The sequence below is a fragment of the Chiloscyllium punctatum genome, chromosome 42 (genome assembly GCF_047496795.1).
Source record: "Chiloscyllium punctatum isolate Juve2018m chromosome 42, sChiPun1.3, whole genome shotgun sequence".
Lineage (NCBI taxonomy): Eukaryota > Metazoa > Chordata > Chondrichthyes > Orectolobiformes > Hemiscylliidae > Chiloscyllium > Chiloscyllium punctatum.
Genome location: NC_092780.1, coordinates 63,768,028 through 63,793,811, shown reverse-complemented (window position 1 = coordinate 63,793,811; position 25,784 = coordinate 63,768,028).

Sequence of the window (25,784 nt, the reverse complement as noted above, 5' to 3'; positions counted from 1 at the left end):
TCTTTGTGCATGCTGGGCCCAGTCTTCGACAGCAGGATCTCCCATGGCCACAGAAATGACTGCGCCAATGTTTGAATTTTCTGTTCCTCAGAGTTCTTATCTCTGGAAGTGAGTTTTTAAATTCCAGAATAATTTCTCTCCGATCCCTGTGTCTTTTCTATCTTTAATGCCCTCCCCTACCTATGGACATTGTTATGTTTAATTCTTTCACACCGGATACATGTCTGACCTGGTTCCTTTGTTGCTGACCTGGTGCCTCTATGTTTCTGAAATCCATTTGTAGCCACTCGAGAGCCTGTTTACCATCTTCACAATCTCTTCACACCCCCCCCTGACAGCACTGCAAACACCTCACTCGCCCCACCTACCAACTACCATTGGGGGGGGAACGACCATTACCCCCACAGTCTCTGGCCCAGTCATCTGCCTCACCGGTTATTCAAAATAATTCAAAAAGGCTTCGACGTCTTTATTGTTGAATTTTGGTAATTTGGAAATAATAGCCTGTCTGCTAATCCTGAAAGTTTCTCTTTATTTCCATCTTTCTAAACTTCCTCGGCAAATTTAGGAAGTTTGTTCAAACCCAGAACGTTTTTTGCAACGTTAAAACCCATTTCCCCCACTTTTGATTTGACCAACCACAAGTAACCAAAACTCTCCGTATCTTTCCACCGAAGATTTATTTTAAGGTCTCGGACAGTAATCCCCAAGTCTGTTTAAATCGATCCAAATCTATCCCGATCTGGGACCTGAGCCCCCAGACCCTCTCACCATGTCCCCCTTGATTTACTTGGACAGAGTACACTGGCTGTGACCAGGCAGCTCTGAGTCAGGTTCCTGAACTGAGGAGATTCTCAATCCCCGGGGTAATCCTGGTCAGCCAGGGCTTCCTGATTTGGCCCAGATTAACATCCCTCATCAAGGAGCTCATAGTCCACCAGATCCACCTGGTCCCAATCACTACACGGGGGGGGGGGGGGCAGTCACTGTGACTGTCACCCACACAGCTCCTTCCAGGGGGGAGCCCTGGGTACAGAGGGATGCTGCCAACTTCCTCGTGACCATGACTGGGTTTAGGGTCCCCTGCAGTCGTGGGCAAAGTCTTCAATTCAGCTGCATGGGGTAGGTCCAGAGGAAGGGAGCGGGTGCTGTCTCTTTCTGGGGGTGAGTGAGGTCGATCAGGGGCTTTGTAGTATATTCCTGCCCCTTCTCCCATTCCTGCCCCTTCTCCCATTCCTGCCAGTTGGAGGGTTGAGCGGTAGGAAGTCTGGGCCACACTTACAGACTGACTTTCCTGGATGGCTGTTTGTGTCCTAAAGTCCCCCTCTCCTACAGCGATCAATTTGTGGATGACCCATAAGTCCACAGACCCCTGCCTCTCTTTCCTCCCCCCTCCCCCCCCCCCCCGACATAATGGGAGACAAAGGTGTGGACCCAGCTTTATGCCTTTGTGGGATAGTGTGGTGCGGGTCATATCCCTGAAATCACGAACAAATTGGAGAGAGTCTCCAGGCAAAGCTGCTGGAGTGTTCGCCTGGTTGGCTGCATTTGTTTAGCGCCTCGATACGGTCTGTCTTATCTGGCCTGATGGCAGGGAGGACCTCAGTTCCTGGTGTCAACGGGCTCTCTCCTGATTTGCTGGTTCTCAGGGTGGGTCTGAATGGCCTGAGGTATGTGACCCTCAGTACCTGGAGATATTATTAATCAAATAACAGACATGGATCTTCCCTTCTGGGTACATGGGTCAGGGGGTGGGTGCTGGGGGCATAGTCACCCTGGGGAAAGATGGTGGGGCTCCCTGTCTATGGGGCAGAGGTGGATCAGATGAGGCTGGGTCAGTGTTGAACCTCTCACTTATCTCCATGGGGAGGTAGAACCCCAAAGGTGCCCGTTTAGCCCGTTCTGGGCTGAGACTGGTTTCTCCTGGGGCCTGGATTTGTTCCTGGGACTTTGTTCTGTGTTAGGGTCAGATGTGTATCGCTCCATGTTACAGACTTGGAGGAGACCGGTACAGTCCCTTGGAGCTGACTGTAATGTTGTTTCAATCTGTCAATGTAGAGTAAGGCTGTCTCCTGGTCCCCAGTGACCCTCCCCTCACTAGAATAAACATTTCCAAATGGTGGCTGGAACTGTTCCACATGGATCAAGCTTTCCTGTCACTTTCAGTCTTGTTGCTTTGTTGAAGAGCTTGAGCCTGTCATTCTGCTCTGTTCTAGAGTGGAGTTGATTTCAGGAATGCCTGGATCCCATGCTGCCTTCCCCTGGGGAGTCTGTCCCAGCTGCAGGAAGCAGCAATCACTGGGATAAGCTTTATAGCTTTCTTCCCCACTTCCCAATGGGCTTCTCCCCACAGCTCCTGGACCAGGGAACCTTCACCCCAACGCCAGGCTGGCTCCATGGCACATGCTGTCCCTTTGGGCCATTTCACACAGATATTGCTTCAGGGTGTCCTGCTGTTTGTGCCATTGGGATCCTTTGTCATTTTAACAGGTTTATGTCATCCTTTAATCAATCCAGTTAAAAGGAAAATGAGGATCCGGTGTAGTCCCCCGGCCCGTGCTTTGCCTGTCCCAGTTTAAGGCTCCATGGGTGGTCAGTGCCAGTGTTTCTCATGTTCAGTTTATACCCTGGCCTTCACGTGGGGCAGCTGCTCCCTTCAAGACCAGCTCAGGCTGAACGTGCAAGATACCGGCAAGGAAGGCAGTTCAGGTTAAAAGGACGTAAAGGGTCACTTTGTACTGAAGCCAAAATGTTATCTGGAATGAGTGGGGGGGTGGGGGGGTCTCGAAGACCCTGTGGACACTTTAACCAATGTACACAGTATTAACTTCCCCAGGCACCATGGGGTGTGCTCGGAAGGGGCTACACTGCACCAGTCTACAGGCAGGGAAGCAGGTCACAACTTTATTTGAACAAAGGTTTAGAGTTCACCTTCAGACTGTTAACTATTTTGAATGATCTGATTCTTTAGAAACTGAAGCTCCTTCCCAGATACTGAGAGCTGGTCTGTCGAGTGTTTGTTCATCAGGAAGGGCTGAATTGCCCTTTCACACGTCCTCATGTGTTCTGATGCCTCTAGTTGGCAATTGTCTGGGCTGAGATGTTGTAATGACTTTTCCCTGAGGCTGAATTGTCTCTCTTGTCTTGGTTCACGTATTCCCAGCATGCTTTGTATTTTGGCCAGTTTTGATGCCCTGTTTATTCCAGTTGCTGGGCCTATATTTCCAGCCTCCCTTCCTGACGGGTTTTATTTCCAGTATCTGCAGTCTTTTTAGTGTCTAACCAAGTTTGTTCCAATGTGAGGTCTTTTCAAAGAATGCCCACTTTGAAGAAGTTCTCTCCCAAGAAGGGTTACCCCCTGAAACGTAGACTCCCCCAGACACTACCTGGCTTGCTGTGTTCTTCCAGCCTCCTGCCTGTCTGTTTTATTTTACTTGAGCAGTTAAAGGCTGCTACAATGGCAGCTTCCCATAAACACATCCTTTTACAAAGGCAGTTGAGTCATACAGTTCTTACACCGCTGTTAGGAACCAGACCAAACCCCTCGAACATACATTGTGAAGATACACTAGACCCCAAATGGCCAACCTGCCAGACTTGAAGCAAAACAAACTTCATTCATTCTCCATTGTTCAAATGTAACAAAAAAAACCAGAAAGTGGAGTATATAATTCTATTGGAAAACTTAACACTATAATTTTAATTAATAAACGCTAACTGTTCCAATATAGTAACATCACATACTTGTGACAGGCAAATTCAGTAAAAGAGATGATCTCATGTACAATGCTCCCAGTCCAGGAGGAAAAAAAAACATTGGGCGATGGAAAGATGAACTGTAGCTTCCAAGCTCAGCTTCAAGACCCCAGCAACAACTGTGACTGAGGAACTGAACTTAACAATCCTGGTTATGGGGGAGCTTGACCCCACCCATTCAGGCTGCTTCTATTGTTCCAAACTTTGTAAAGCCAACCTAGACCTCAAGTTGTTTATTTAATTGGATTCAAATAGACACCTTGTTCCCTCTGGTTTTAAGAGGTGCATTTTGTTATTTTTTTCGGGACTGATTTTAAGACCTAGTGTTGTCACACCTCCCCTCTTTTTAAACAAAAAACACACTCATCCATTCACAAAGATGGCTTCATTTGTTGAAAGCCTTCAGCTTTAGGCTGTCAATAGACCACAATAAATACACCCTGACTGTAACTGTGCGGACATTCACCATTACAGACCATTTTGTCAGTTTTCTCCTGGTACTGAACACCTCCATCTCCCTCAAAGCTGCAGCAATACATCAGTATTTATGTTCTCTTGTCCTGCTATGTGTATAATCTTCAAACTGGCTGCAATAATAAACTCCATTTAAACAATCTGGAATTTTTGCCCTTAACCCTTGAAAGTCTTCGGGATAAATTATGATCAGTGTGTATACAATTATATCGAACACCTTACTGACAATAAAATTTTTGAAATGTTACAACACCAACTCTAAGCTCAAGGTCTCCTCAATCGTGGAATATTTATTGTGATTATTCAATTTTACGGACAAAATGGAATCAATCTATCTTATTGTCGTCTTGCAAGAAGACAGCACCGACACCCACATCACTCTCATTGATAGCCACCTTGAATGACTTTGTGCCTGACACTGAGGCAGTGGTAAGCACAGCTTTCAGGATGTCAAATACCTTCTGCCTGTCTGTCTTCATCCACTGAAAGTTTATGCACTTCAAGTCCGTCAATGAAGCAGCCACATTGTCAGCGGAAGGTCGTACGGTATTTTAACAATCAGACAGTCGCAGGAATCATGGTACTTCTCTCTTTGGAATTTAAAGCTCCCCAAAAACCTTTGTTTTCACATCCCATGGGGGAATGTGTGTGTACGATCACATGACCCAGGAATGTGACTTGTGCTTTTGCGAATTCACTCTTCACCGGGTTTATCACCAAGCCTGCTGCCCGAAGGCAATAAAATAATTCTGATCGATGCTTCAAATGAAAAAAAACCATGTTGAAGTTCATCAGAAATCAATGATTTTGGACAGACTCTCCCACCACAGTCCCTCCTCTTGATCCTGAACGAAGGTATGATGGATCACAAAATAGAAGACCAATCTCTGTCCGGTGGGTCAGAACATCGTATGCACAATGGTAACAAAGACTGATTTTAATTGGGTTTTATCAAATATCGACAAGGTTTCAATAGGCGGGGGGAGACCGGAAGTGGACGGAGGTCTCCAAATTCAGTTTGACAGTTTGTTCTTCCACTGGATAAATGTAACAGTGAGGACTGGTGATGTACACTGGGCTCATCAGAGTCAGTAACACACACGGTTATCACTGTCAGGAAGGCAGACACAGGGATGGATTTGTATGTTGGAGCCCCAGTCCCAGAAATCTTCCCACCAAGTCATTACTCGAGTCTCCTTTACCTGTTCATTGGTATCATGGGCCTGCTGTATCACCTTGGTGATGGTTCGATGGGCTGTGTCCAACCGGGCTTGAATCTGCTGTGACTCCTCCGGCAGGAGCAGGAGACTGGGATTATACTTCACTGGGTATTCCTCCACCATTTGCTGGAGTTTCTCACTCCCATGGAATTCCACCCTGTCCCTTTTGCGTCTATTTATCAGCTGAGTTTGGCCTATTCTGGCAGGGATGTGGGGCCTCATACAGAGGGTGGTGATGGTGCTGACATTGCATTGGGCTGTCCCATACTGATAAGGGTGAGGGGAGGTTGGGCAGTATTCCCTCCTCCCCTCTAGCCCCCCCCCCCCCCCCCCCCCCCCCAGTTATGTTGGTGTCCAGATTGCGAACCTTCTGGGGCAATTCAGGCTGATGTTTGTCTTGAAGCCACGCAGCGTGTGTGAATTTGAATAAATTGGGTACTGGCCTGTTATCACAGGATTAGTTTGGTGATATTTGAATGAGCTGGGCTTTTCAACCGTGCGGTTATATTCCCGCTCATCATTTGTTGTGTGTTTAGTGCACTTTAATTAAATTACACCTGTATTACTCACCACCCTTAATTAGTGAATTAAAATTATTTACTTTTATTATTAAAACATTAAAATGTTAAAACACGAAATAAAATTTAACCTATGACACTAATTAAAATTAATCTAAAATTGAACATTTAAATATTCTAATGTTATTAAATTATGTCAAATAAAGAATCCTATGAGTCCATAAAAATCCTTAAAAGCTCAAGCGTTAAAGATAAAACTAGATTCGTGATGTTTTGAACAAAGGTTTTAAATTTCTCAATCCCCAAGGTCTTTCATTAGTTCATTGTTCTTCTCAAACCATTTTCCTCGGGATCCCGTCATGAATCCATAAAAGGATACTCTTGTTCCTTTTGTGAGGGCAATAATTTCACTCTCTAGATGTTTATATTTTTCTTTCTTTTCCTCCCAAGCCTGTTTACCACCAAAATGTGATTTTCCTTTTTAAAGACTAATTCCGGGATCCACAATTTCCCATTTTTGTCTTTAGTGCGTGGTTCCACATATATTACCCATCCTCTCATCTAACAAACTTTGTTAATTCTTGCGCTATTCTATTGTCTCTTAATTCTCACTTTTTACGTAGGGACACTATCCTGAAATGTGTGCGATCGTGGCTGAGGTCTCATTACAATGGTGACAATTGATGTCAAATGGCCCTCCATAGGTTAACGACGCCCTTGTAGGATATAAATTTGTTTGTAATAAAATAGAGTTTATTACTTTGGATGTCTTCGTATGCTGAATTTTTGTCAACCAGTTATTGGAGATGGTATTGTTCTTGAAGTGAAGGGTGTCCCCCCCTTGACAGGGCAAGGCCATCCATTTCTGATGTTCTATATTCCTCCAGTTGGTATAGTTCTTGTTACTAAACTCCTCTGTACCATTGTTCTCCTCATCAGTAAGAACCATTTCTTCCAATTGCCCATTTATATTTGGATTCCAGATTTCCTTTAACGTTTCAATTTACTAAATTTTTGCATTTTTGTCATTTATACTAGAACCCTCGAATGAAAATGAGGCATGTAAAATGTCATCCTCTGATCTGTATAACTTTTCGTATTTCCTTAAAATGGCAATTGGAATAAATGTAGACAGTTTATTCAGCACAAGGCTTCCCTCGCATGTCCTAGTAGAGAAAAAACCCATCTGCGAGAGATTATGGGAGATGTAATAATTCTTTAACCGAACTTTCAATTATATTATCAAGTCTATAAAGATAATTTAGTGATGCTTCTGATAAAATTAAATAATAATAAAGTCTAGGGATAAAATATACTTTGAAGAGTTCCAATTTCTGTACGGGTTTTAAGAGATCTTTTAAGATTATCGATCCAGTCTCCTAGCAGGTCTTCCCAATGCGATTGGTTTTTCCCAATCCATGGATCAATTTTTGCACCTAGGTATTTACTTGCGCTTCCAGGTTCTATATCTCTCTCCCTCATTAAATTTCCAGTTAGCCCTATTATTATAAATAAATGTTTTATTTTTATAAGCAAAGTAAAATCCTTTAGTTTTTCTTACGTTAACCTCCATGCCAGTATTATTGCAAAATCTATGTCAGTTTTAAATTGTAAGCCATTCCTTCGTAGGATTGGCTGATAAATGCAGTATCATCGCAAACCCTCGTGTTGAACAATAATAACTCTCCCAATCCTGACCTAAAGATATTCCTTTTTAACCATTTTCAATAGTGTTTTTGAGGGGGTCCATAACTCTATTAAAAAGAATCAGTGACAAGGAGTCATCCTGTTCAACTCCTTTTAAAACTCTGATCAAACTTTTTTTGCAATTAAAACCTTCAATTCTAATAAAATTATTATTGTATAAACATAGAATTAATTTAATAAAATCTGGAGGAAGTTGAATTCTTTGCAGGGCATTAATTATCAATTTGTGCCCAAAAGTATCAAGGCTTTAGCCAGGTTGACAAATCCCACAGCTAAGTCAATTTTCTTTTCCTTAGCTCCATTGATAATGTTCTCAAGTATTTTGATGTTTTCTTCACAACCTGCGACCCCTGCCAAAAAACCTTTTTGCCATTTATTTAAATTTATTTAAATTTATTACTTAAATTTTTTGTAAAAACTCTCAGCAAAATTGGGCCTATTGTGATGGGTCTCCAATTATTAATATCTTTTAAACCGACCTCATCATTGACTTTAGGGATTAATACAGTTCTGCTTATCTTTAATACATCTGGGATACTGCCTATTTTAATCCAGATTGTATAAATTCTGGGGATTACCGTATTATCTTTGTTAAATATTTTAATCCCATCTGAGTGTCATTGATCCTGCCCGGCCGTGGTTTTAACATCCATCGCCTTTAAGGCCTGATTGACGTCTTCCACAGTGACTGGGCTGGTCAGAGTATCACACAGACCCCACAAGTTGACCTTTATACTTGGCAAAGCCTCTTAAGTTACTTTTATCATTAGGAATAGACAATCTATTTTAAAATGATCTTCGAGCTCCTCCTTGCTGAGTGGGCATTGACATTTGGATGGAGCTCCCATCATAGTTCTAGCTCGGTACTGTCTTTTATTTTTGTGTAAAACCTGAATCTCTTTAATTTTCCTTCTTTCCTACTATATCTTCTCTTAGCATTGTTTAATCTTGTATTATCTCTTTGTCTAATATCCTTATGCTTGGTAAATAAATCCTTTGTTTCATTTTATTTGCTTTATTACACATTAATCTACCAATTACCATATCCATAATGCGATCCTAGACAGTTATTGTTGTACGTTTGCTTTTACTTACCTTGTCCTCCATCATCTCTAATAATTCTGTTAGTGGCCGAGTTGTAGATTCTGACCTCCCTTTAGTATTAATATTTCCTTGATGACTATTCCCTTCTATTACTACACCTTCCATTGGAGTATCGAAATCCATGTCCCTATTCTCCTCATTTCTATTATCATTCACGGGGACTATTTCTTGACTTAGTGCCCACTTCCTTATCGCTAGTCCGATTTTGTTTTAGGAGTGATCTTCTTTTATCGGAGATTTGTTTTGGTGTTTTAGTTCTTATTGCAGAAAAACTAAGTTTATGAATATTTTTACAGCCTGAAAGTTCCTTCTCGAACTGTTTTAACATTTCTATTTCAGAGTTGAACCAAATTCCTACCTTTCTCTACCTTTTCCAAATTACCTTTCTTTCCTTTATTTCTTTTAATATTCCTTAAATTTGGGTGCACATGTCTCTCGTGCTGCCCTAAACCTATGGCTGTTGTAAATCTCAGTGGCCAAATTTCACATTGGAATAGTTTATCTACTTCATTCCTACTTTCATTACTGTTACATTGAGGATAGTGACAAATGACTGAGTGGTGACTCCCCTCCCAGCCGCATTGACTACACTTAACTCTTTGTGCTTTTATCCCCTGACACTGATTTAAGTGTTTTCTAAACAGTCCTGTTGTATTATAAATGTTGTTACAAAATTTACAAATGAAATGATTTATCAGGTACTCTATTATTATTTCTATTTCATCTTTCTCGGTAACACTTCTCTCTCTATCGCTCTCTGATTCTGTTTTGACTAAAATTAAAGGGCCCTTTAAAATTCGAATTATAAATTGTCCAACTATTAAAAGAACTAGATTCTAGAGGGGCCTTCTCTATGAATCCTTTAGTTCGATCATGACATTTCTTGGCTCTTTCACTGGCTCCCTCATGCCTGCCTGAGGGCAGTCGTACTGGAGTAACAATGATGGTCTCTTCCGTTTGCGTAGAAACGGATGGTCGAGTCCTTATTTGGCTAATGCATTTGGCACACGGTGCCGCCAATAGCAACCATGCGGGGAGACCGGGAAAATAACCTCCCACCCAACCGGAAATGTTGGCGCTCGACACAATTGCCAATTTGCCAATATAAAAGGGGTTTCTAAAATTGACCGAAAGGTCACCAGCCGTCTCTTGTTTTTGCTCTGATCGTATTAGCCGACCTGATGCTCATGCGACAGAAAGAGTAAATTAAAACCACCAGTGGCTACACACCCCTGGATAAAACCACAGGTAAAATCAATGATAAAATCCACACCAGTAAAACCACATAAAGCAAGCTAAAACCACTCTTCCGTTATCGAGATTCCTTCCTCAGGCCGTTTCCAGGGGAACTACGTGGAGGTTCGACCAACCTTTGCACCCGGTAAAAATACATAAAAATGATTATGAAGGTGACTACTCAGGCACAGTTGGGAGACCAACCAAACAAATCAATCTGTAGTCACATCCCCCAACAAGACTGCCAGCTTTATTCCCAACTATTTCCGCGTTGGCATCCCGCTCATTAATAGTGTCCAAAGTCTGTTTCCCTTGTTGGGTCAGGACTCTGAGCTTATTGTCCTGGTCGGCCAAATCAAGGGCACGACTGGTTGATGCTCCTGCCCCATGTGCTGTTGCTAAGTCATTCAATATTTCCCTTTTATGTTTTATCTCTGTCCCGGGTTTGGTCTTTCTGTCATCTGTTCCTATCTCTTGTCCCAGTAATCAGTGGGACACTGGGAAGCATAGTGTTTGAAGTTGGGGGGAGGGGGAGCACCATTCGGGCAGTTGGGTTCCTGCTAAATTCACCACCTTAGATACCAATTCATGGGGATGGTATCATGCAGGACTTTTCCAATTAGTTTTAAACTCGTCTGTTTTGTGAACCGGATGTGGCTTCAAAAGGGTTAGGGTGCCTTTGCGGCTGGTTTCAGGCCATTCCTAACCTCTTATACAATGAACTTTCCCTTTTGAGTTTCCTGGGATATCGCTGCCAGAGTTCCTATCCCTTTTCTGGGTCTCTTGGTAAGCCTCCATATCGGGGATGCCCATTGTTGAAGAATCCCCACCAATCACCCGTGATTGCTACACTCCGGTAACAGTCACCTGAGCTTCCATTCCCTTTTTTGTACACTGCTCGCTGATTTGTTACACCCGAACATGTTACTTTTATTGGGGCATCCCCACAGCACACCATCCTCCTATTCGCCTGCGTCTGGTCAAACCGTCTGTACCCCAGGGGCATGGACCCAGGTTTGTTTGATCCCAATGAGGTAAAATTTATTGCATTCTCATGGTTAGCCTGTTACATGGTGCTGGTACCAATCCTGTCAGTACATAATGAGTCTTCATTGGCTGCACATCCCCAGAAATTGAAAGAGAAGTTGGGGGTGGGGGCAGACTTGGAAATGGACCTGGGGAAGGGGAGAAGGATCAAAACTGGAAACAGTGACCTGAAGTTATCTGAACCCCTCCCTCCTGCAGCATCTCACAAGCTACCTATTCATCCTGCCTGTTCTTTCATTTCTACTCTGACTGCCACGTGGCACTGGTGGAAATCCTGAGATTACTTCCTCTGAGGTCCTACTTTGTAACTTGACTCCTAACTCCCTAAATTCTGCTTGTAGGACCTCATCCCATTTGTTCCCTTCCTCATGTGGCCGACATTACTATAGGGAAACCATCAAAGGTTTCTTACTTCCCTTTCCTCTCAGGTTTCCCCTCTACCCTGTGGTGAACCATATCATTAATATCTTCAACAAGATGTCCTTTTTCCTTTACCGTGTGAGGATTTCCATTTTCCCCCAATTTCTATCCCCCTCAAATTGAAATTGATGTTGGGAGCCAACTCATAATCATCTGCCTTTTCCGCTGATAATCTTACAATCTTAACTCGCTCTTCCAGGTGAGTTCTCGTTACTTCAGGAAGTGAATTTTGAACTCCTCCATGATAATTGTCTCTCTAAGATTGTCTGATCGATTTTCAATGCTCTTATCCACCGATCAAAGTTACTTTGTTTGATCCTTTCAAACTCTGTGACACCAGGCCCCTCCTTAGGTTCTAAAGTGCCTACAAGCTTCTGGGTGGAGCTCATATACACTGAAGATGGCTTTTTTATCACCTGATACTCCCCAGATCCCTCCTCTGATAATGACTCAAATACCTCACCAGCTCCACCTACCAACGTCACTTGGATCAACGATACCCACATAGTCACTGGCCATTTCATTTGTTTAGCCACTTTCTACAATGAAATGAAAAAACGGTCTACTTATTTTGCAATCCATCACATTGTTTTTGTTCTTGACAAATGGGGAACAGCTACAGTATAATGTCCAGCCACAGCAAAACATTCCCTCTGTGATAGTCAAGAAACGGTGCCTGGATGCTATGGAGATGATTTTCTGTTCAATATTATTTGGATGGAGGGGGCTTTGTTCTGTTTGTGACAGTCACTTGAAGGAAATAGTATAGAATGTAATCATTGGTCCAGTACCCTCTTTCTGATGCTATTAGTGATTTGTCAATACAATATCAGATTCCCAGTGGAGTGTCTGCTGATCACTGGTTTAAATTTGAGCACAGCAACTAATTGTGAAGAGCCTTTAACCCAACAGCTTAAACTTCACTCTAAGTGTGCTATAATCAAAATAACATCTCAAATGATAGAAAGACTACAATGAAGAAGGAGTCTATTCAGCCTGTTCCTGTCTGTGCTGGCTCTCTGTATTAGCAAATCATCTGGGTCACGTCCCTTGTTCATATTCCCTGTTGCTCTGTAAATTGTTTCTCTCTTGGTAAATGTCCAGTTTTTTTTTGAATGAATTAATCTGCCTCCATCACATCTTCAAGTAATAACCACCCACTAAACAAAATGTTTTCTCTTGTGTATTTACATTTTCCACTTTTTCATTAATTTGGTTGAACCTTTGTCTGAAGAAGCACCAGTGATCTGAAACCACCATGTTCAATCCCTATACCGCCCTGTGTTGCCAAACCTCTTGGCCAACATTTTGCTTTGGACATGTAGACTTTTTTTGTCAGAGGTTTTGGGATTCCTGAATTAATTACTTTGCTCCCGTGACAAGCTCTGCTCGCCACTGATTCCACCTCATCCTGAGTAACTTTGAGTCTGAACCAGACTGTTCATGAGCTTGGTGCTCCATTTGACCTGGAGTTGAACAGTCATCTCAATTATCTCCTCCACCAATGATTTGGAGATGCCGGTGTTGGACTGGGGTGTACAAAGTTAAAAAATCTCAACACCAGATTCATAGTCCAACAGGTTTAATTGGAAGCACACTCGCTTTAGGAGAATCGCTCCTTCATCAGGTGGTAGTGGAGGGCTCAATCCTAACACACAGAATTTATAGCAAAGATTTACAGTGTGATGTAACTGAAATTATACATTGAGACATTGATTGTGTTAAGCCTTTCATCTGTTAGAATACAGTGATAGTTTCACTACTTTCATGTGTAAATCACAAAACCTTTTTAAAAAAGTTGCATTCTTGAGTTAGCTTTAACAATGGTGATAACTAGACAATATGTTGAAGGTGTTGGCCCCCTGTGTTCTCTGTCTATGTCCTGATGTTTAGATTGATTCTAATCTAAAAAGTGAGATAACGGAGTTCTACATGAATTCATGCAATTTTTGAGCAAAGTACAATGTAACCCTGCAAGTTCAAATTCACCCCACAAAATATATGTGTGCACATGTGGGTCTTTGTCTGTCTGTCTGGGTGTGTGTGTGTGTCTGTCTGGGTTGGGGGTTGGGTGTTGGGGGTTGAGTGTGAGACTGTGTGTGTGTGTGTGTGTGTGTGTGTGTGTGTGTGTATGTGTATAGAGCAATGGTGCTCACCTGTAATCTGACATGAACCCCTCCCCCCGATGGGTTCCAAACTTAGTTATCAGCCTAAGTTTGTTAAAATTTAAGGCTTGTGTTCAAATCCTTCCAAAGTTTTGACTTCTTAATTCTTTAACCTCCTGTAGCCCTACAACTCGGTGAAAATTTTGATTTCCTTCAGTTTCTTCCTCTCCTGCATCCTACACCTTCTGTGCCCTATCACTGGTGGACATGCATTCAAGTTAAAATTTCAGCTCAAGAATTCCCTTCCCAAACCTTTAACACCTGAGTAAAGAAACTGCTTAAATCCTACTTCCTTAACCAAACATTTGGTCCACCTGTCCTAATATTTACCTGTTTGATTCAGTGTTAGCTTTTGTTGGATATTCCTAATGTGACGCATCCTGGGATGTTTTTACATTATTTCTCTCGAATTGCTAATACCCACCTCCTTGTGAACCTCAGTACCATCTCGTTTAGTTGCCAGTATCTCTGTATTCTTGTCGACAACATTTGCCTGTGCATTGCAAATATCCCCTCACCCCCGCTCCACAGGACACTGTCACCCCTTTGTTTCAGGTGTGGACCATCCTGTTTGTAGAGGTCCCTCCTACCCCAGAATGAGCCCCTATTATCCAGGAATCTGAATCCCTCCCTCCTGCATCATCCCTGTTGCCATGTGTTCAACTCCTCTCTCTCCCTATTCCTCACCCCCCTCAAGCATGTGGCACAGACAACAAACCAGCTTTAATCTTCCAGTTTAGCTCCTGAATTTCCGCATTACATCCCCATCCCTTTTCCTATTTACGTTGTTGGTGCCAATGTGGACCACGACTTGGGGCTGCTCCCCCTCCCCCTCCCCCTCAAGGATCCTGAAAACCCGATCTGAGACATTGGCACCTGGGAGGGTACACACCAACCATGAGTCTCTCTTGTTCCCCCTGAACCTTTATCTGTTTCCCTAACTATGGAGTTCCCAATGACTAATGCTCTGCTCCTTTCCCTGTTTCATTCTGAGTAACACGGACAGACTCTGCCTGAGACCTGTGCCCCATTGCTTACCCCTGGTAAGTCATTTCCCCGCCCCCCCCCACCCCCCCAACAGTATCCAAAATGGTTTCCTTGTTATTGAGGGGAACAGCCTCAGGGGATCCCTGCACTGCCTGCTGGTTCCCTTTCTGTCCCCTGACAGTAACCCATCTCCCTCCTCCTTGTACCTGAGGAGTGACTATCTCCCTGTAACTCCTCTCAATAACCCCCTGCACCTCCTGAATGATCCCAAGTTCATCCAGCTCCAGCTCCAGTTCCCTTACACAGTTCTCGAGGAGCTGGAGTTGGGTGCACTTCCCACAGATGCAGTCAGCAGGGACATAAGTGGTGTCCCTTACCTCCCACATTCTCAGGAGGAACATTTAACTGCCCTCGCCTCCATTCTCACTATTCCAAATTCCTAACGAGTCTACTGAAAAGTAAATAAAGAATAGCAAGTTATCTTACCAGCCTGTGTCTCAGAACTTTTATTGATTGATTGGAGAATGAGGACGGGTGGGAGGCACTACTTAAGTCATGTTTTGGTTAAAGTAACCACCCAAATATGTTCCTTCACTTACCCAGCAGTCCCGAGTCTGCTCCTGATCAGCGTGTGCTCCGCCTATTCACGAGGTAAGTTTTAAAATCAGTGATTCACCTTCCCGTCAGCCCCCTGCTAAACAGGAAGAACAAGAATTGTTAGTTATAAGATTGCTGATATTGGACAAACTGGCCCTTGGGACCCACAGAGCTCTTCCTGACTAGACCTTGTTGGTCAATATTAGTGAGGGAGGTAACTGCAGCCCCTCAATTCTGCTGTTACCAGGGGAGATTGGTCAGTTTGAAAGCAGAGGGTGAGGTGGGGGCTGCTGGGAAGGTCAATTTCTCACCAAGGACTGACCTTGAGCATGAGCGGCCTTCATTTTACAGACAGCAGCAGAGCGAGAGGTGGCTGAAAGGACCAAGGGATTGCTGGGAATAGAAGCGAAGAAGGTTACCTCAGATTACAAAAGGATCTTGATCAGATGGGCCAATGGGCTGAGAAGTGGCAGATGGAGTTTAATTCAGGTAAATGCGAGGTGCTGCATTTTGGGAAAGCAACTTAATGGTAAGGTCCTAGGGAGTGTTGCTGAACAAAAGAGACCTTTGGAGTGTGGGTTCATAGCTCCTTGAAAGTGGAGTCGCAGGTAGATAGGATAGTGAATGGTTATTGCAGGTTTCAGGATTTAGATATTTCGAGAAGAATAGAAAATGGTAAAAGAGGGGGTGGTGTGGCATTATTAGTCAAGGACAGTATTCTGTTTGCAGAAAGGATGTTTGAGGACTCATCTACTGAGGTAGTATGTGTTGAGATTAGAAACAGGAAAGAGGTTACCCTGTTGGGAATTTTCTATACAGTATGTATAGAATGTAGTATGTAGACAAGCCAACAAGGGGGCAAGGTCACATTAAGTTTGGTACGGTGTAATGGATCCAGCCAGGTGTTAGATTTGGAGGGAGGTGAGCACTTTGGTGATAGTGACCACAATTCGGTTATAAGTATATTCCACAGAGCAAAAGTTATAGCTGGGGGAAAAGCAATTATGATGTGATTAGGCAAAATTTAGGATGCATAGGATGGGGAAGGAAACTGCAGGGGATGGGGACAAGTTAAATGTGGAGTTTGTTCAAGGAACAGCTACTGCGTGTCCTTGATCATTATATACTGATCAGGCAGGGAGGAAGTTACTGAGCACGGGAACCGTGGTTTACTAAGGAAGTTGAATCTCTTGTCAAGAGGAAGAAGAAGCTTATGTTAGGTTGAGATGTGAAGGCTCAGTTAGGGTGCATGAGAGTTACATGTTAGCCAGGAAAGACCTAAAGAGAGATCTAAGAAGAGCCAGGAGGGAACATGAAGTTGTTGGTGGATAGGATCAAGAAAAACCCCAATGTTTTCTCTAGGTTTATCAAGAATAAAAGAATGACCATAGAAAGATTAGGGCCAGTCAAACATAACAGTGGAAAGTTGCGCATGGAGTCAGAGGAGAGAGGGGAAGCACTAAATGAATACTTTTCATCAGAATTCACACCAGAAAAAGACAATGTTGTCGAAGAGAATACTGAGATACTGACAACTAAATAGATGGGATTGAGGTGCATAAGGAAGAGGTGTTAGCAATTCTGGAAAGTGTAAAAGTAGCTAAGTCCCTTGGGCCAGATGGGATTTATCTGAGGATTCTCTAGGAAGCCAGGGAGGAGATTGGAGAGCCTCTGGCTTTGATCTTTACATTGTCATTGTCTACAGGAATAGTGCCAGAAGACTGGAGCATAGAGTCATAGAGTCATAGAGATGTACAGCATGGAAACAGACCCTTAGGTCCAACCTGTCCACCCTGACCAGATATCCCATCCCAATCTAGTCCCACCTGCCAGCACCTGGCCCATATCCCTCCAAACCCTTCCTATTCATATACCCATCCAAATGCCTCTGAGATGTTGCAATTGTACCAGCCTCCACCACATCCTCTGGCAACTCATTCCATATATGTACCACCCTCTGCGTGAAAAAGTTGCCCCTTACGTCTCTTTTAGGTCTCTTCCCCCTCTCGCCCTAAACCTATGCCCTCTAGTTCTGGACTCACACGTCCCAGGGAAAAGCCTTTTGTCTATTTATCCTATCCATGCCCCTCATAATTTTATAAACCTCTATAAGGTCACCCCTCAGCCTCCAATGCTCCAGGGAAAACAGCCCCAGCCTGTTCAGCCTCTCCCTCAAGCTCAAATCCTCCAAACCTGGCAACATCCTTGAAAATCTTTTCTGAACCCTTTCAGGTATCACAACATCTTTCCAATAGGAAGGAGACCAGAATTGCATGCAATATTCCAACAGTGGCCTAATCAATGTCCTGTACAGCTGCAACATGACCTCCCAACTCTTGTACTCAATACTCTGACCAATAAAGCAAAGCATACCAAACGCCTTCTTCACTATCCTATGTTCCTGCGACTCCACTTTCCAAGAACTATGAACCTGCACTAAAAGGTCTCTTTGTCCAGCAAAACTCCCTAGGACCTTCCCATTAACTGTATAAGTCCTGCTAAGATTTGCTTTCCCAAAATGCAGCACCTCACATTTATCTGAATTAAACTCCATCTGCCACTTCTCAGCCCATTGGCCCATCTGGTCCAGATCCTGTTGTAATCTGAGGTAACCATCTTCGCTGTACACTATACCTCCAATTTTGGTGTCATCAGCAAACTTACTAACTGTACCTCTTACACTCGCATCCAAATCATTTATGTAAGTAACAAAAAGTAGAAGACTCAGCACCGATTCTTGTGGCGCTCCACTGGTCACAGGCCTCCAGTCTGAAAAACAACCCTCCACCACCACCCTCTGTCTTCTACCTTTGAGCCAGTTCTGTATCCAAATGTCTAGTTCCCCCTTTATTCCATGAGATCTAACCTTGCTAATCAGTCTCCCATGGGGAACCTTGCCGAATGCCTTACCGACGTCCACATAGATCACATCTACTGCTCTGTCCTCATCAATCTTCTTTGTTACTTCTTCAAAAATAGTAATTTTGTTCCCTTGTTTAAGCAGGGGAACAGAGACAACCCTGGTATTTATAGACCAGTGAGCCTTACTTCGGTTGTGTGTAAAGTGTTGAAAAGGTTATAAGGGAGAGGATTTATAAACATCTAGAATTGAGTAAGTTGATGAGGGATAGTCAACATGATTTTGTGAAGGGTAGGTCCTGCCTCACAAACCTTATTGCGTTATTTGAGAAGGTGACCAAACAGGTTGGTGAGGGTAAAGCAGTTGATGTGTTGTATATGGATTTCAGTCAGGTGTTTGATAAGGTTCCCCACGGTAGGCTATTGCACAGAATATGGAGGCATGGGATTGAGGGTGATTTAGCGGTTTGGGACCGATGGGAAATGTTCATCCTGGAGTTCAGTTAGTAGTGGGGTACGGCAAGGATCTGTTTTGGGGCCACTGCCATTTGTCATTTTTATAAATGACCTGGAGCCATGGCATAGAAGGATGGGTTAGTAAATCTGTAGATGACACAAAGGTCAGTCGAGTGGTGGATAGTACTGAAGGATGTTGCAGGTTACTGAGGGACATAGATAAGCTGCAGAGATGGGCTGAGAGGTGGCAAATGGAGCTTAGTGCGAAAAAGTGTAAGATAATTCACTTTGGAAGGAGTAACAGGAATGCAGAGTACCGGGCTCATGGTAAGATTCTTAGTCGTGTAGATTAGCAGCAAGATCTCAGTGTCCAGGCAGACAGATCCCTGAATGTTGCCACCCAGGTTGAGAGGATCATGAAGAAGGCATACGGTGTGTGATCTTTTATTGGCAGAGGGATTGAGGTTTGGAACCATGAGATCATGTTGCAGCTATGTAAAACTCTGGTACAGCCACATTTGGAGTATTGCGCACAGTTCTGGTCACCGCATTATTGGAAGGATGTGGAAGCTTCGGAAAAGGTTCAGAGGAGATTTACTAAGATGCTGCCTGGTCTGGAGGAAATGTCTTACGAGAAAAGGCTGAGGGACTTGAGATCAGGCAGCATCCGAGGAGCAGGAAACTTGACATTTTGGGCAAAAACCCTTCATCAGGAATGAAGGCAGGGAACCTCCAGGGTGGAGAGATAAACGGGAGGGGGGTGGGGGTGGGGAGAAGGTAGCAAAGAGTACAATAGGTGGATAGAGTAGCAATAGCACCCAACTCAGCACCGTCCTCATGACCTGTCCTAACTGCCAATCTTCCTTCCCATCTATCCGCTCCACCCTCCTCTCTGAACTATCACCTTCATCCCCACCCCCATCCACCTATTGTACTCTTTGCTACCTTCTCCCACCCCCCGCTCCCGTTTATCTCTTCACCCTGGAGGCTCCCTGCCTTCATTCCTGATGAAGGGCTTTTGCCCAAAACATTGATTTTCTTGCTCGTCGGATGCTGCCTGACCTGCTGTGTTTTTCCAGCACCACTCTAATCTAGACTCTGGTTTCCAGCATCTGCAGTCTTCACTTTTGCCTGAGGGACTTTGAGGCTGTTTTGTAAGAGAGAAGAAGGTTAAGAGGTGACTTCATTGAGACATATAAGATAATCAGTGGGTTAGATAGTTTGGACAGTGAGAGTCTCTTTCCTCAGATGACGCTGGCTAGAATGAAGGGACATAGCTTTAAATTGAGGGGTGATAGATATAGGTGAGATGTCCAAGGTAGGTTCTATACTCAGATTAGTTGGGGTATGGAATGCACTGCCTGCAACATCAGCCAAACTCGCCAACTTTAAGGGCATTTAAATGGTCATTCGATCGGCATGTGGACGAGAATGGAATAGTGTAGGAGAGATGGCATCAGATTGGTTCCACAGGTCAGCACAACATCGAGGGCCGAAGGGCCTGGACTGCACTGGTAATGTTCTATCTTCTAACATAGATACATTGAGTGAGTGGACAAAGATGTGGCAGATGGAATACAATATTGATAAATGTGCAGTCACCCATTTTGGGAGGAGGAACAGGAACAAGGATTATTAATTGAATGGTAATAAATTGCAGCATGCTGCTGTGCAGAGGGACCTGGGTGTCTTGTGTGTGAATCACAGAGGGTTGGTCTGCAGGTCCAACAGGGAATTAGGAAGGAAAATGGAATTTTGTCCATCATTGCGAAAGGGATTGAGTTTAAAAGCAGGGAGGTTATGTTGTAGCTGTACAAGGTGCTGGTGAGGCCACCCCTGGAGAACTGTGTGCACTTTGGGTCTCCTTAGTTGAGAAAGGATGTACTGGCACTGGGGTTGGTGCAGAGGGGGGTCACTAGGTTGATTCTGGAGTTGGTGGGGGGGTGGGGAAGGAAAGGGATTTGGTTTATGAAGAGAGACTGAGTAAATTGGGATCATATTCATTGAAATTCAGAAGAATGCGGGGTATCTTAGGGAATGGTTAAGATAGAAGTAGAGAGGATGTTTCCACTGGCCGGTGAAACTAGGACAACAGGGTATTGCCTCAACATTAGAGGGAGCAGAGTTCGGACTGAATTGAGAAGGAACCTCTTCACCCAGAGAGTGTTAATCTATGGAATTCCTTGCCCAGGGAAGCAGTTGATGCTGGTTGAGTAAACGTTTTTAAAGTGAAGGTAGATCATGTTTTGAAAACCTGAAGGAATTAAGGGATACGGTGAGAGTGTGGGTAAGTGGTTCTGAATCCACGAATAGATCAGCCATGACCTTATTAAATGTTGGAGCAGGCTCGAAGGGCCGGACGGCCTACTCCTGCTCCTAGTGCTTCCATCCTTTATGTCCCAGATCAGTTCAGGTGGAGCCTGTCCAAATGGTGCAGTCCCATACTGTCCCAATGAAGACATCAGTGTCCCACGAATGTGAATCCCTCTTTCCCACATCACTCCTTCACCCATGTGTTCACTTCCCTCATCTTCTCACGTCTTTAGCATTTTACACATTTTCTGGTAATAATTCAGCGATTACATTCCTTGAAGTCCTTTTTAAACAGATTTTGTTCCTAATTACTGAGATTCCCCAAACAGTACCTTTTGCCTGTTCCTGCCTATGTATTTAGTGTTAACAGGCACCATGATACAGCACGGTGACTCCGTCGTGCCTCACAGCGCTAGGATCCTGCATTCGATTCCAACCTTAGGGGTGTGGAGTTTGTACATTCTCCGTGTGTCTGCATGGGTCCCTCTGGGTGTTCTGGTTTCCTCCCACAGTCCAAAGATGCGAACGTGAGGTAGATTGGCAATGCTAATTTGCTCACTCTATCCCCGGATATGTAAGATGGTTGGATTAGCCTATGGGGATTGTGTGGTTACAGGAATGGGGTGAGTCTGTGAATGATGCTCTTCCGAAGGTCAGTGTGGACTCAATGGGCTGAAGGGCCTGCTTACACACTCTGCATATTATATGATTCTGTACAACAATGAAACCTTTCTGTTCCCTCACCAGTATCCTCTCTATTCCACTCGTGTTGTGCTTCACAGTGGCATCAGACACGCAGTCTCCCATCTGATTTTTTTAATGATTCAGTGGCTTGGAAAGAATGTATTGTCCATCCCTTATTGCTGAGAGGGCTGTTAGGAGTAAACCACATTGCTGTGTGTCTGGACTCACATGTAGGTCAGAAACGGTAAGGATGGCAGTTTCCTTCCCAAAAGGAATTTATTGAACTCTCAGGATATTATTTCCTGACAATCAGCAATGGGCAGCATTAGACCCTTAATTCCAGGGTTTTTAAACTGGATTTTGTTCACCATCTGTCACGAGGAGACTCAGACCCTGAAACTTGGAACATTACCTGGGTCGCGAGAGTAATCCTCCTTTGATAATACCACTGGGCCACTACCCCCCTTATGTGTCACTCAAAGGATGCTATCTGTCCTCCTAATTATAGTATTACCAACCATGATCACTTTCATTGGTGCTCCCCAGTCCAATGTCTTGGTTAACAACAGGACACTGCACAGTTTGATGGTACACTCTGCAGAGCACTTCCTCGTCTGCAGCGGCCATCTCTAAAATGGTGAGGGATAGTGTGAGCAATGTTAGAAACAGTAACTCCATTACTTTCCAACACAGTTACGGGTATGAATAATTACTCATTCTTAGATCAGACTTGTCCTGTTGTAATGCCTGGTTGACAGTCAAATTAGTTCCCTGTTCTAAATATATTTCAACATCAGGGAATTAACCCAGCTGCTGCATTCTGTTTATTCAAACATGACATCAGAAAGAGTGCTGTAACCTCCGATCCTGAGAGAGATCATGCAGGTGATATAAAAAGAGATTGTATCATATCAGAATATGATTTACGGTGATACCCTGACACTTGAAGGAATGTATCATTTCTGGTAGAAAATGCATCTTCCCATTCAGACAGTCAGGAACATATTCTATCTGATCCTTGGTATAATTGGCCTTCCTGGTAAGTGACTATAACCATTGGGGGTTCTGCATAATTTTGAGTGAGCTGGTTTCTGCCATTAAACTGTGATTGAGAACGTCACTTGCTAATCTGATGGAACTGTTGGAAGGACAGCTCGTCAACAAAATATTTTCGTTAATTCAAATATCTTCTGCTTGAAATATTCTGTACAAGCCTTTTTCAGAAAAGGAAAAGTTCAGGAATGACGATAGGTTGAGGATGTTAGAACTGTTCTCTGTGAAGGGAAGGAGGCGGAGGTGAGATTTGATTGTGATTTCCAAAATCATGAGCCAGCTGTAAAGAACAGATATGAAGAAGCTGTTGTTGGTGACATCAAAAGAAAAATGAGAGGGGAACAATTTAATGTGTAATGTAGGTTATGAGTGATTTGTAAGACAAGCTTTTTCACACGGCCAGTAGTTCGGGTAAAGTGTCTGGAAACATAATGGAAACATGTTCAATTGAAGCATTCAAAGGGGCAGGGGATCATTATTTGATTGAAATAGTGTGCCACATTCTGTAGAAGAAGCAGGGGATTGGTATCAGGGGAGGTTGCCCGTTTGAGTGGGCTGTGCAGACACAGCACTTCAATAGGAGACTGTCACAGGATTGCAGAATTGGTACTGCACACGAGGAGACCATTCACCCCTCTATTAGCTGGAGAGGGTCAGACATTGCCTGTGGTTTTACTCTTGCTCCAACCCTCCTTATTTCACAGCAGTTTGGGAAGATGATGTGAGTCATCACAGTGCAGGGTTTTGTCCTGTTGAATGTGAAAGGACACTGTGAGGGAGAGTAAGACTGGGATCATCTTTCAGTGTAGAATATCACTGATCGTGTATCATCATCATTGTAAGGGCATGTCAACAAATGTCCATGGGTTCATGGCATTAACTGCCCACTAACAATATTGGGAGTGAGGTAGAGTCCCTGGAATAGAACGCACCTCTGTGCCCGAGAGATGATGTATTAACTCCAGCAATTGGTATTGAATAATTATAGGCATTCTCCTCGATCGTCGTACCTTCTCTGCAAGTTCTGTTTGACTTAGACCTATCTGGGATTGATTACTAATCCTTCCTGAACAAGGCCATGAAGTACTTTCATTCGTGGGTAGACACAGCTTTACCAAGTATCCTTATGTGGAAGCACATCGATAATCATCAGATTTAATGTTATAGCAGATACAAAAACATTGGGAAAATACTGATTAAATATTCAAGCCAAGGAATTGCAGCACACAAACTGTTCATTCGGCAAAACTCTGCTCTGTCTATCTTGAAACCTCCTCCATGAATGGACTGTGTTCGTTGAAGGCTGAGGTGTGACCTGATGGAAGTATATATTATGAGAGACACCATTACAAATTATTTTGTGATTTTATGTGAGGTGGATAGTCACAATATCGTCTCGAGGGTGGAAATGTCAAATGCTCGAGCACATAGTTTTACGCTGAAATGGTGAATCTCGAAAGGATCTGAGTGAACTAAATCACTTGTTTTTACAGAGAGGGTGCTCGGTGCCTGGAATGTGCTGCTGGGGAGGTGATAGAAATAGATAAGATAACAATGTTTAAGATGCATTTACACAGACACAGACAGGCAGATGGCAGAGGGTTATGGAGCATGTGCAGACAGTTGGGATTTGTTCAGAATTGCACCGTGGTTGCCCATAGATCCAGTTCCTGTGATCTACTCTATTGCAATTTCAGACATACCATTCATTGGCTTGAGGAGCTATTCAATCGACACAATCCACTTCAAGATTCCCAGCAATTTTTTTAAACGTCTCAGGCACGGTGTGATCATGATACCGAATACATGCTCCAAACGTCGATAGTTTTATGAGGTGAAGACAAGTATTGCATAATATAATCAATGTTTGTGCTCCCCAAACTCTGTGTTATTGTGAAATTTCATTCTGTTTATTGATCGTCCTCTCAAATTGAAAACCAGTTCTTGGAACATACCTTCACAGGTGTTGGAAGTTTCATCTTAAACATTAATTGTCTACACCCTTCTATCTGTTATGCACCAATCATCGTGCAATGTCTGAGAAAGCCGAGGGCCTGAAGCCTGACTGTGTTGTACATAATTGGAAGGAAGGTTCCCTAATCCCAGTAAATGATCCAAGAGGACGATGGTGATACCATCCCATCCCAGGGAATTTGTTCAACCTCAGCAGGTGTCTCTCAGTGACCTGCCTTTGGTTTCTTCATCACACTGCAGCTCTGCCTCCTGGGAGCAGCTGATTGGATATCCCGTGTCAGATGTTTCAGACTGAGAGTTGCACACCTTGTAACAGTGTTGAGTTCATGGTTCAGATTCAATAAATTCTGCTCTGATCAGAGTTTGTGTGGCTTTCTAAACATTCATTGAATTCTAAGAAATGGAATTGACTTTGATCAATAATTTCTAATCTCTTTTCCCTTTTCTCTCTCTTATAGTGAATTTAGTGGCTATTCTGATCTTGTCCAAGGGAAAGTGCGGTGTTTCCACTTGTACCACACGCTATTTGGTGGCAATGGCAATGACAGATCTACTGTTCATTATACTTGAGATTATAATGTCCCGATACAATGAATACTTTTTCCCTTGGAATTTCCTGGACATTACCCCTGTTTGCTCTGTTCGCTATGCCCTCCGCCGTGCAGTCACAGATTGCTCTGTCTGGTTTACTGTCGCCTTTACTTTTGACCGTTTTATCACCATTTGTTGCTCGAAGCTGAGATCAAAGTATTGCAATGAGAAAACCGCAGTTGTGGTTCTCTCAACTAGTGGCATTCTGCTCTCGCTGAAAAATATTCCAATCTACTTTAGATTTCAGCCTTCTGAGATTTTCAACAATATACCCTGGGAATGTGTGAACACACGAGCTTATTATCATGATCCTGTATGGAGTGTGTTTAGGCTATTTGAAAAGGTTCTAACCCCAATGCTCCCATTCATTTTAATTTTGCTGTTGAACACTCTAACTATCAGACACATTGTTATGGCCAGTCGTGTTCGTAAAGTACTGATGGGTCAGAAACAGAGGCAGGATCACTCTGACCATGAGATGGAGAGCAGGAGGAAGGGTATGATTTTACTGTTCACCATATCTGGCAGCTTCATCATTCTGTGGCTGTGGTACCTCTTAGATTATTTTGGAGTTTTAAAGCATTTGTTAGATGATGACTCTGAATATAGGTTTGAAGAAATTG